Source organism: Salmo trutta, chromosome 8 (genome assembly GCF_901001165.1).
Source record: "Salmo trutta chromosome 8, fSalTru1.1, whole genome shotgun sequence".
Lineage (NCBI taxonomy): Eukaryota > Metazoa > Chordata > Actinopteri > Salmoniformes > Salmonidae > Salmo > Salmo trutta.
In genome coordinates this window covers 49,410,511-49,423,209 of record NC_042964.1, presented here as the reverse complement: position 1 = coordinate 49,423,209, position 12,699 = coordinate 49,410,511, and the positions used below count along the sequence as shown (strand labels likewise).

General features: G+C 42.0%; 1 pseudogene; it reads right to left on the bottom strand.

The window, feature by feature from the left end:
• Positions 1-1,223: 1,223 nt before the first annotated feature.
• On the bottom strand, positions 1,224-11,233 carry LOC115197993 (cytidine monophosphate-N-acetylneuraminic acid hydroxylase-like; annotated as a pseudogene).
• Between the last annotated feature and the right edge of the window lie 1,466 nt (positions 11,234-12,699).

The following is a 12,699-nucleotide window of genomic DNA, read 5'->3' as shown; positions in this document are numbered from 1 at the left end:
AGGGACTGGGATCATTTCAGGAGCTAGCCATCGTTCACACATACAATAGCCTGCTAATACCTCCAGCAGGTATATCTCTCTGGTCACCCCCAAAGCCAATTCCTCCTTTGGCCGTCTCTCCTTCCAGTTCTCTGCTGCCAATGACTGGAACGAACTACAAAAATCTCTGAAACTGGAAACACTTATCTCCCTCACTAGCTTTTAGCACCAGCTCACAGACTACTGCACCTGTACATAGCCCATCTATAATTTAGCCCAAACAACTACCTCTTCCCTTACTGTATTTATTTATTTATTTAGCTCCTTTGCACCCCATTATTTCTATTTCTACTTTGCACTTTCTTCCACTACAAATCTACCATTCCAGTGTTTAACTTGCTATATTGTATTTACTTTGCCACCATGGCCTTTTTTGCCTTTACCTCCCTTATCTCCCCTCATTTGCTCACATTGTATATAGACTTTTTTTCCCACTGTATTATTGACTGTATGTTTGTTTTACTCCATGTGTAACTGTGTTGTTGTATGTGTCGAACTGCTTTGCTTTATCTTGGCCAGGTCGCAATTGTAAATGAGAACTTGTTCTCAACTTGCCTACCTGGTTAAATAAAGGTGAAATGAAATAATAAAGATGTGGAACGCTACTCACGCTGCGTCTTGGTCCTATTATTCCAACGAACGTGACATCTACATTATGGGGCAGAATATTTAAGTGCCTTTGAAGGGGGTATGGTAGTAGGTACCAGGCACACCGGTTTGAGTGTGTCAAGAACTGCAGCCCTGCTGGGTTTTTCATCCTCAACAGTTTCCCGTGTGTATAAAGAATGGTTCACCACCCAAAAGAAATCCATCCAACTTGACACAACTGTGGGAAGCATTGGAGTCAACATGGGCCAGCATAGCATCCCTGTGGAACGCTTTCGATACCTTGTAGAGTCCATGCCAATAGAGTCGCATTTAGGTTGTTCTGATGGCAAAGGAGGGTGCAACTCAATATTAGGAAAGTGTTCCTAATGTTTCGTCCACCCGGTGTATATACCACTTAGCAGACTTTTATGAAAAGTGACTTCCAGTGACTGCAGGAATTGAACCCAGGACTCTGGTGAAGCTAGCAGCATGTGCTCTTACAAAGGACATGAAGACTACCTTTATATTCAACAATGATACAGGTGTCCATTTCGGGGTGCACTTCATCCTTCAGAATCATGATTCTGAGGTGCACATCAATCTGACGGAGATAACAACAGGAGAAGGGCATTAAAGAAGAGCCTTTTGACAGAGGTTCCTGTATCGTATAAACTGTTCATACAAAGTGAGCTGTTTATGCTTACGTTTTGCCAAATGCCAAAGGGAACTACGTTGATATTTGTCAGCTGCACCTGACTTTTCTCCAGCATCCTGTAACATTATTCAAACGAGGACAGCATAAACCCACAAAGGTGACACCCTCATTTGTTTTATGGTTGTAAAACCATGTTAATGTGTGACATATTTATATAGATATAGATAACCCTTACCAGAACACTGGCCTTGATGTGTCGCCAACATAAATAGGAACATCTGGTCTCGTCGCAGAGAGGGATTTTAAGGTTGGGTAGCTGAAAATTGATTTTTCAGGAATTATCTTAAAACTTCCTGTCTTTCTGTATGCTCATCCTCATGAGAAAAATTCTGCTTACTTCCATAATTAGAGTCCCACTTTAAACTAAGTACAACTTATAATGGCTTAATATATCTTACATAAATGCTTCACATATCATCTATAAACCTATCTCATACTCTATAAATGGTGTATAAACATACATAGTTTATACACCATTTATACACCACCCTTTATATACCATTTATAGAATATGACACACGCTTATAGATGATCTGTGAAGCATTTGTGTAGTGCTTAAGAAACTTCATGCATTCTATATAACGCCTTTATACTTCGTTTAAAGTGGGACCAAAATTATAAATACATTGAAATCAGTGGTGGCTGGTGGGTGGAGATTGCGGAGGACGGGCTCATTGTAATGGTTGTGTTTGATGTGTTTGATACTTTCAATCAATTCCCTTCCAGTTTCACTGAGCCCATCCTCCTATATCAATCCATTTCATTCTACCATCTCTACATACCTGTACCATCTCTACATACCTGTACCATACAGGTACCATCTCTACATACCTGTACCATCCTGCATACAGGTACCATCTCTACATACCTGTACCATACAGGTACCATCTCTACATACCTGTACCATCCTCCATACAGGTACCATCTCTACATACCTGTACCATACTCCATACCTCTACCATCCTCCATACAGGTACCATCCTGCATACAGGTACCATCTCTACATACCTGTACCATACTCCATACAGGTACCATCTCTACATACCTGTACCATACTCCATACCTGTACCATCCTGCATACAGGTACCATCTCTACATACCTGTACCATACAGGTACCATCTCTACATACCGGTACCATGCTCCATACAGGTACCATCTCTACATACCTGTACCATCCTCCATACAGGTACCATCTCTACATACCGGTACCATACTCCATACAGGTACCATCTCTACATACCTGTACCATCCTCCATACAGGTACCATCTCTACATACCGGTACCATACTCCATACAGGTACCATCTCTACATACCTGTACCATCCTCCATACAGGCACCATCTCTACATACCTGTAACATACTCCATACAGGCACCATCTCTACATACCTGTACCATACTCCATACAGGTACCATCTCTACATACCTGTACCATACTCCATACAGGCACCATCTCTACATACCTGAGGGGGTTGGAGTGCATGTGGCTGATGTAGATGAGGTCGGCCATGCACAGCCTCTCCATGGAGTCAGCAGGGGCTCGTGGAGCAGCCACCAGCCCCTGGCGAAGGCCGGACCCGTCAGCCAGGGGTCGAATATCATCTTCTTCCCCCCTAGCTGGAGCTCCATGCATGCATGGGTGAGGTAGGTCACCTGGAGGAACATGAAGGTCGAGTTTGGGGTGGAGAATCTTGTCGCCCGACGTGCTATCATTTTAGATTTACGTGCGGCGCGGTTGACCATCAATCACACCGATTTAAATAGCCTGTCGGCCATATGGGAAAAACTCAGAGGTGTCGGAGTTGGGAATGTCGTTTCTGTGTCTCTGGAATTTAAATGAAGACATAGGGGAGATGGTCAAAAGTCATCTGTGACCAACTGTCGCTCAGAGTCCCAGCAATGTGTCCTGCACTGTTGTTGGGCATGGCTGTGATCGGAGGTCTATCCCGATACGTTATCTACAATCTTGGATGGCGGTTGGTGAAAGCTTTCAACCTTTGCCCATCTCCCTTATGTGTCCCAGGCTTAAGTTTGGAACTGCAGCCTTTCAGGTGAGAACACACCCTCAGATCTCACATTATAAAGCTTGGCACTGCAGCCTTTCAAGTGAGAACACACCCTCAGATCTCACATTATAAAGTTTGGCACTGCAGCCTTTCAGGTGAGAACACACCCTCAGATCTCACATTATAAAGTTTGGCACTGCAGCCTTTCAGGTGAGAACACACCCTCAGATCTCACATTATAAAGCTTGGCACTGCAGCCTTTCAGGTGAGAACACACCCTCAGATCTCACATTATAAAGCTTGGCACTGCAGCCTTTCAGGTGAGAACACACCCTCAGATCTCACATTATAAAGCTTGGCACTGCAGCCTTTCAGGTGAGAACACATCCTCAGATCTCACATTATAAAGCTTGGCACTGCAGCCTTTCAGGTGAGAACACATCCTCAGATCTCACATTATAAAGCTTGGCACTGCAGCCTTTCAGGTGAGAACACATCCTCAGATCTCACATTATAAAGCTTGGCACTGCAGCCTTTCAGGTGAGAACACACCCTCAGATCTCACATTATAAAGCTTGGCACTGCAGCCTTTCAGGTGAGAACACACCCTCAGATCTCATATTATAAAGCTTGGCACTGCAGCCTTTCAGGTGAGAACACATCCTCAGATCTCACATTATTAAAGTGGTGATGAGATCAAAGATGAGTCAAAGATTTTGTAGACACACAACTCTCGGTTATCATTTTAAGGCTAATATTTGATTCACTCCGGGTAATTACTAACTAGCCTTGAATCATAGCTAGTGTTTGTGTTCTTGTCACACATTTGTGACTAAACAACATGGGAATGTGTTCCAGATTAGTTTCAACCAGCCTGGTGAAGACATCTTTTTCATGACGAGACCAAGATCACAACCAGATCAAGACATATTTTTCTGACCATAACAAAACATCTTTATACAACCAGTATCCATCCTGACCATGACGTCATGTAAGATGTCATAATGTAATTGCAACCAGTTTTGCCCACTGGGAAAGGCCTCAGATCTGTCCAGCCGTGGGTGTGTGTGACGCGCTGTACTCACAGTCACCTCTCCCTCCTGCAGTTCCTGTGGATCCTGGGGATCTGCCGACCAGGGGTCCCAGACGATCACCTCCACGAGCTGAAGACCACCCTCGTCTGTCATCACGACGTCTGCATTAGCAAAATCAAGCCAAAGTCAAAACTCTTCCGATGAGTAATCAAATTAATTACTTCTATTTGACTATCTTAATGTACATATAGACATATTAAACATCTGACTTATTATTTACACTGTGTTCCTCATGTCATTTTTAGACGGCCAAAGGAATGGACAGCTGGAGCTGGGCACTATGATGGAAAATTGGAAGATTATTTTATAATACTTTTATTGCATCAAATGGTTGTTTTATGCAACAGAATAGGGGATTCTTCTAACTACTGTGTGTGTGTGTTCTACTGAGGATGGGCCTCTGGGAGATAATACTGACAGGAGATTTATGATGTCTTTTGGGTGATTAAACCTAAGGAGGCCGCATTTCAGAGCATGAGTTAATGTTTCTGTTCTAGATGATACCAGGGAGAGATGACCCCAGGGCCAGACCCTGGTCTGTACACAAAGATGAATGTTTTTACAGCAGATACTGTCTGCTATGAATTATAGGTATCTTTCATACAAATCTTAACCTTGTGACCCATTCTATTCATCTGTTGTTCGTCATGTAGGTTGAAAGGGGTGTATCTTGGCTATAAAATACCTTTGTACTTTTGTCTCGGGGCTCTCAACGAATCATCTGAGCGTGAATCGTCGACCAGGCATCATTATCGTAGAGCACTCAATCGATTCACTTTATATGTGTGCGTTGTATTGACCTGCTCCCTTATTAATAGGTGATTAAAGATTTAGTATAAGTATAACTCTGACTTGTGCGATGAGTCTGTCTCTCCTCATTTGATAGTAAAGAAATGAGCCACCACATTTGGCAATGGGGATGTAAATCTTCACTTGGTGACTGCTCCTGATGACCTGGGTAAATCGTGCATGAGGGATCCCTCAAACTTGGGATCTCAGGGAGACCACACTTCGGGAACGAAGCAGATGGACCAACCTAAGATCTGAGAGGCAGCGAGCCGAGTGGATACCACATCTCCAACTTAGTTAAAAAATAAATAAAGAGGTGAGCGACACACACAAAGTGGTTAAGAAAAGTCTTTGTTACGTAGGCTCTGAGTGTGAATTCCTGTGTGAGGGGGGCACCTTGGAGGCGTAAACAGGGCCGAGTCAGTGGAGGATGATCTGAGAGTTAGTCGACTCAAAGACACCCATCAGTGGTCGGTTGTGGGCGACCTAGAGCCGTCCTGACACTGAATTGATCCCAGTGGGGATTGGTGCGGTCTGTAGGGGTGAGGGGCCAGGGTGACTGTGTGTTCTGTGTGAAACACGGTACTTGGTGAAGCCCTATTGGAAGAAGGACCTCATTCTGAAAGTGTCTGTGTGACTGTCTAAGTGACCCTCAGGTGGTGAATTCCAATTATTTTAAATGTGCTAGCCAGGTATGCCATGGGTTTGGTAATTTAGCGTTAAATATCTAGAATCTGTGTGAACTACTTTTTGCCATTTAACGTTAAAACATCCTTAATCTGTGTGAACTAGTTAAGACCATTTATGATATAGTATAAGATAGGAATGTGCACCTGTAATTGTTTTAAACCTGTACCCCATTTTAGAAGTATTGAAAGATGTAAATGTATGAGTTGCATTATCCTAGGAACTAACCATGACATAGAAATGAGAAAATATTCCTGCAGGTTGAAATATTGTCAAAAAACATAATTGATTCGGTATGTTTGGGAATAGCATTGTGTGACTGTGATATGAGAGTTGTGGAAATTAGTCTTAATCTGAATTTTAGATAGTAACATAAAGAGATATGCTTAATCATATGATTGACATTTGGATAATAAGCTTTGATATAACGTTATCTTGGGGTTCTGTTCCTTCACTGCCCATCATTTTAGGAAGCAGCGGAAGGTCTACAGTTCCTGAGAGGCTTGATTTTGCTGTGGTCTCTGGGAGGTTAGAGAACCGTTGAGGATCCCATGACGGGCCGGTCCTTGTCCGGGAAACAAAAGTGACTTTTTTTGGTTCTGCTGGGAGTATGTTTGGAGAGCTGCTTCGTAGTTATTGTAGCAATATTGATGTTACACAGGAAACGGAAACCAGTTGTTACTGACTTTATTAATGTGCTTGTTGACAACATGCCTAGTAAAGTTTGCTTAACTTTATATCTTTGTCTGTCGTGACTACAACACAAAGCATATTGAAACAGGGTGATAACGGTACTTAAAAGAACCTGGATCTCATCGATGTCAGTGAAGAATACATCCCAGGCGGCAGTTTGAAAAAGTGCCGTATTTACAGGCTAGTCATCACACCGAACGTCAACGTTAGCTGGCTATCGTGAGTGACTCTATGCTAAAAGCTAGCTGGCAATTGGATACAAAAAGATTTGTGAGTAGCTAACATTCCATTCTACAAAAAAATCACCATGGAAAATGCACTGAAACCTCTGTGAAAAATGTACTATGATGATTGTAATTTAGCACTGACCTGGAAAAGATGGAAAGAGGAATTCAATTTGTACATGGCTCTTACAATGAGAGAAAAACCTGAGGATTACAAAGTGAAGCTACTGTATTATCTCATTGAGGAAAAAGGCAGAGAGATTTGTGAGACCCTATGTGTGGTCAGTACCAAAGACAATCTCTCTGTTGAGAGAGCGTGAGGATGTTCTCTGCATCACACTAGGGCCAAAGTCAGAGAGCATCAACGTGGTGCAGGAGAAAACCACAGTGCCCAATGCAGCTCTCTTTACAATCATGCTGGCCAACAAAAAGTCAGTCAGATTTCAGCTAGATTGTGGTGCTAATGTTATTCCTGCAAACCTCATAAAAGCCAGTCACCTAGAGCCCTGCAGTCAGGTATTGGTGATGTATAACAAGAGTACTCTGACGCCACTGGGGAAGTGCACACTTAAAGTGATCAATCCACGCAATAAGAAAACCTACCGAGTTGAGTTCATCGTATTCAACAAGAATGTGCACAGGCCCATTCTAGACAGTAAGGCTATCCAGGCAATGGAGTTGATTAATGTGCAGCATCACAACATCCTGGCCATCGAGAAAACAACAGGATCCTGGACTAAAAGAGCAAATTAAACGGGAGTACTCTGATGTATTTCAGGGAGATGGATGCTTACCCGGCAAACTGAAGCTGGAAGTGGATGAGCGAGTGGAGCCCGTCCAGCTGCCAAAGAGAAGAGTGCCAGTAGCACTATATAAACCACTCAAAGAGGAGCTCAGTGGTCTATTTTATTTATTTATTTTTTGAGAAAAGAAGGATGATAAAAGCAGTTGAAAAATGCACAGATTTGATTAGCAGCCTGATCTTAGTGAAGAAACCGTCTGGAAAACTAAGAGTGTGTATTGATCCGAAACCTCTCAACAAGGTGCTCAAGAGGAGCCATTACCCACTTCCTACTATTGAAGACGTGCTGTCAGATCTGAACAGAGCACGCGTGTTCTCTGTTTGTGATGTAAAAAACGGATTTTGGCATGTGGAACTGGAGGAGAAATCCAGCTATCTCACCACGTTCTCTACTCCCATGGGACGCTACAGGTGGCTGCGCATGCCAATGGGAATCAGTCCAGCCCCAGAGATCTTTCAGAGGAAGTTGAACCAGGCAATGGAAGGTCTTCCAGTAGTCAAAATCATTGCAGAGGACATCCTGATTGTGGGAGAAGGAGACAACGATGAAGCGGCGACTCTGGACCATGACAAAAACCTGAAAATGCTCCTGGACAGATGCAGGAAGCTCAATATCAAGCAGAATCCGAAAAAGCTGCAGCTCAGGCAGAAGGAAGTGCCCTACATTGGCCACCTGCTAACATCAGAGGGGTTAAAAGTGGACCCAGGAAAAGTGACAGCCATGAAACAGATGCCTAGGCCTACAGATGTGCAAATAGACCTAAAATGGCAAATAGACTAATTCAAAAAGCCATTCAATAACCTTTCAGATTGAGGAAATGGCAGCTCAACTTACCCAGCTCATCCTGTGTGAAGCTGTTGGGAGGGTTCTGCATAGTTGAGACGTTCAGCTTCCAGTAGTGTTTTGTACATCGGACCGTCCTGTATCAGAAAAACCTTTAAGTCCCATTGAATAGATATGTTATATCTAAGCCTCGGTATTAAAGAGGAAGTTCATGATTTTACCATGTTGATGTTAGATGGTTCCTCAGCCTGAAAGTAGTCTATGGGCCAGGATAAACTGTAATCCATGGTTTGGTATTCTCTAAACAGCCACTACAAACTCCAGCTATCTTTAGTTGTAGAGTCCTGAACTTCCCCTTTAAGTCTACTTACCTTCCATCTAAGTCCTCTATGTCTTTGATGAACAGGCCTCCTTGGTGTTTGCATTGGTTCTTGCAGGCCTTCAGCTCTCCATTTTCTTTGTATATGATGTAGCACTTGCCATCATCTGGGCTCTTCTTAAAGTTGATGCCATCTTTGAGTGAGAACACCGCCTCAGAGTCCAGGGACAGCACTGTCTTTGAAGACTGGGCTGTCATTTGAGTGGTTGAATTGAAGTGCTGATGAGAAAAGTAGAGGAGTATATGTGGATGGGACTCGTAAGAAGAATTTACAGGTGAACAAAACAGAAGTAATAGATAAAGGCAACAAAAAAATCAATCCAGTTTATTACAAGTTGCAACAGGGAGATACTTCCAGCACAGAACCAGAGAAAATGTCTGACTGGCCTTATATCCTAATCAGCAGACAACTGTTCTGTAAACATCAGCCCCAGAGGCTTGTGGGAAGTCCAAACAACAAGTAAGTGACATTGCTACAGAATCACAGTGTTCAGACAATACAATAATAATCAGTGTGTCCTCGGTCCTTGTATCTCCAGTCTGGCATCAAACACTATCAACAGATATGAGTTTATTCCATAATATACAGCATCGAGGCTAGTGACCATCAACTCGAGTATCCCAAACAAAACACTGGAAATTGTGTATCACAAAAAGGGGAAATATATGAATATAAGGTAAAACTTTTCTTGATACCTAGTGTCATAACACATTATGACACGGTCATAACCATGTCATACTATGTCATAACAGCTGACATAACATGCTCATAACACTGTTACATATGTTTAGACCTGTTGTGACATATATTCCGATATTTTATGGGTGGTTATGACACAAGAGTTTCAAAACCCACAAAACCTACCACTCAAGGCAAAACATTCCATTACACCATAGCCTACATGTCCACAGTGTTTTTTTAAAAAATTGACCATATAAATTATCATTGTAATTGTGCACAAAATTATGTCAGACATGCACTTACCCCAATGCTCTGTTTCTGATGACTGGGATGAATGCAAGAGCAGAAGCAGGACAAGACATCCTCTTTTTGACAGATGACTGATATAAGGGCATGTACGTGACAGGCCTATCTGGCTTATGTGATTATGATGGTCATAAAGCTTCTTGACAGTGTCAAAGTGTATTTTCTTAGTCCAAGTAAAGTGACACAGGCTGGTCCTAATTTTATATGACAGTGTCATAAAGTGTATTTTCTACAAGTTGTTTAAAATATGATAGAGAGAGAGAGAGAAAGAGCAAGAGACTTGAACCTACATTTTAGACAATAGCACAGATTGAAAGAACGAAACATTATACCGTTATATTTACATGTTCATGGTTAGTTCAAATGACTAATATCTAGATTCAAACAAATGTCAGTTCAGTGACACTTTGGGAACTAAATATTACATGGAATTATCAGGATCAGGAGCAGACCTGGGTACAAATACATGCGTATTTATATTTGAAATACTTATTTTATGTGTGAATATGAGAATTATGTGGTCAAAATTCGCTACCTCTTTTAACATGTCCTACAAATAGCCTACTATCTGAAAAATATTTTCAAATATTGTTTCCAAACACATTCTTCCAAATACCCTAGGAACAAACAGAAAGTGGGTTCAAATGCATAGAGTATTTAAATATTTTTATATTTCAATATTTTCAAATGCAGAAAAATACTTTTTAAGTGTATTTCCAAATACATTCCAATATTCAACTACTTGTATTTTCAAGTAAGTACTTCGAAATGTCTTTGAAAGTTATTGAAATACCTCAAATTTGAACATGGGTCTGAATAGGAGACTATTTTTTGGTTGTAAGAGCAATCATCCTCAATTCATTGTTTTTTTTATTTCACATATGACTGAAACTCATCCAAAGTTAACTTGTAAACTTGAAATTCAATTAACAGTTTCACAGAGTTCACAGAGCTTAATTTGTGTAAACTACCATGAGCAAAATATATAAATTGGCTAAATATTTTAATGCTATTAAGTGCTATCCTCTGGGAATACAATGTACATCTCGCTGTATATGTTCGTAGCGAAATAAATGAAATTCAATATTACAAAGAATTGATCTGTTAAACAACTATTGTCTGTCACCTTTAAACATTGTACATTTCTTAATAGTCACAACATAGCAAATATTAAGAGAGAAGCATAAATAATAAAGAGCATTACCTTGTGCAGACTGTCATGTTGACTTGACACTTTGGAATTTGAAGTTTAGACCCAGATGAGTCTTTCTTTGTGCATTTGCATTGAGCAGTGAACGAATTGTTGGTACTTAACAAGAAGAAACAAGTGTTTGCCTCAGGAAATCCACTCGAAAGAAAAGAGGTACAGAGAGAGATGAAGAAAGAGATAAAAAAGGTGAGATGCCAGTAGAAGGATAAGGTGCAACAGATAATGTCACAGGGAGACTCTGCCTGGATGGGCATTAAGAATATGGCAAATGCCCCCTTCAAGCGAGGCAACGTATCGATCCCCGCCCGGATGAGAGGGTGTGCCTCTCTACAGCCAATGAACTAAACAAGTTATTCACTCGCTTTGAAGCGGGGGCGGCCCCGCTCCCCCTTCCTGTGTGAAGGAGGATGTCATGGCAACCGAGAGCGCCCATGTCAGCAATGAGGAAGTAGGACCAGTGTTCAAAAGCACCGGAGCACGAAAGAGCCCGGGGCCTGATAACATAAGTGGTCGTGTCTTGAAACACTGTTCCACTCAGCTGAGCGGTGTCTTCTGCAGTGTCTTCTGCTCTTCTTCTAGCGGTCCCTGGATACATTGGAAATTCCATCTCTATGGAAAAAATGTTATTATTATACCTGTCTCAAAAACCTCTCATCCATCTGCATCAAATGACTACAGACCTGTCTCTCATACCTCTATCTTGATTAAATCTCTTAGAAAGATCATCAAGACATACATCATCAACACCACCAGACACCTTCTTGACCCCCTCCAATTTGCACACCAGTCAGAGAGAGGAACAGATGATGCCAACCTCTAGCTCTTACATCTGGTGAACATGCATTTGGAGGGCAGTAAAACCCATGTGTGTATCATGGTCACAGATTTCTCTTCAGCATTTAACACAATTAATCCATTGGTCCTCGCGGACAGACTGAGAGGAGACTTCGGACTTGATGCTATGCTTATCACATGGATCACCAACTTCCTAACTGATAGGTCTCAGCAGGTACGAGTTGGCAACACATTCTCTGAGGTGTGCACTACTTCAGTTGGAACCCCCCAGGGCAGTGTTCTTTCACCAGTACTATACATACTGTATACAGACAGCTGCCGGAGCCAGTTCCCAGGCCGCCACCTGATCAAATATGCTGACGACACTTTGTTCACTCTACTTGAAGGGGATAAGACAGAGCCCGGCCGGCTCTGAATGATTTTAATGTTTGGTTTGAGTCATCCCATCTAAAATTAAATACATCAAAAAACAAAGGACTTGGTGATTGACTTTCAAAGGAACACGACTATGCACACACCATCGCTGATCAATTGTGAGCCCATTGAAATAGTGGAGGAGTACAAATACCTTGGGCTAGTCACTGACAACAAGCTGTCCTGGGATCAGTGTACTGGCGCTATTTTGAAGAAAGGCCAACAGAGACTGTATTTCCTACGGAAACTGTACTTTTCTAATGTTGATCTAACCTTCATGGTTCTCTATTATAAATCATTCATTGAGAGCATTCTGTCCTACTACTTGACCTGCTGGTTTGGGAATATCAAAGTTGCATAGAAAAATAGGTTCTGAAAGATAGTCAGGACTTGCAGGAAAATCATGGGGCAGCAACAGCAAGAACTGTCATCTCTCTACCTGGGCAGAGCCCTCCAGAAGGCTAATAAAATAGTGGTTGACTCTTCCCATCC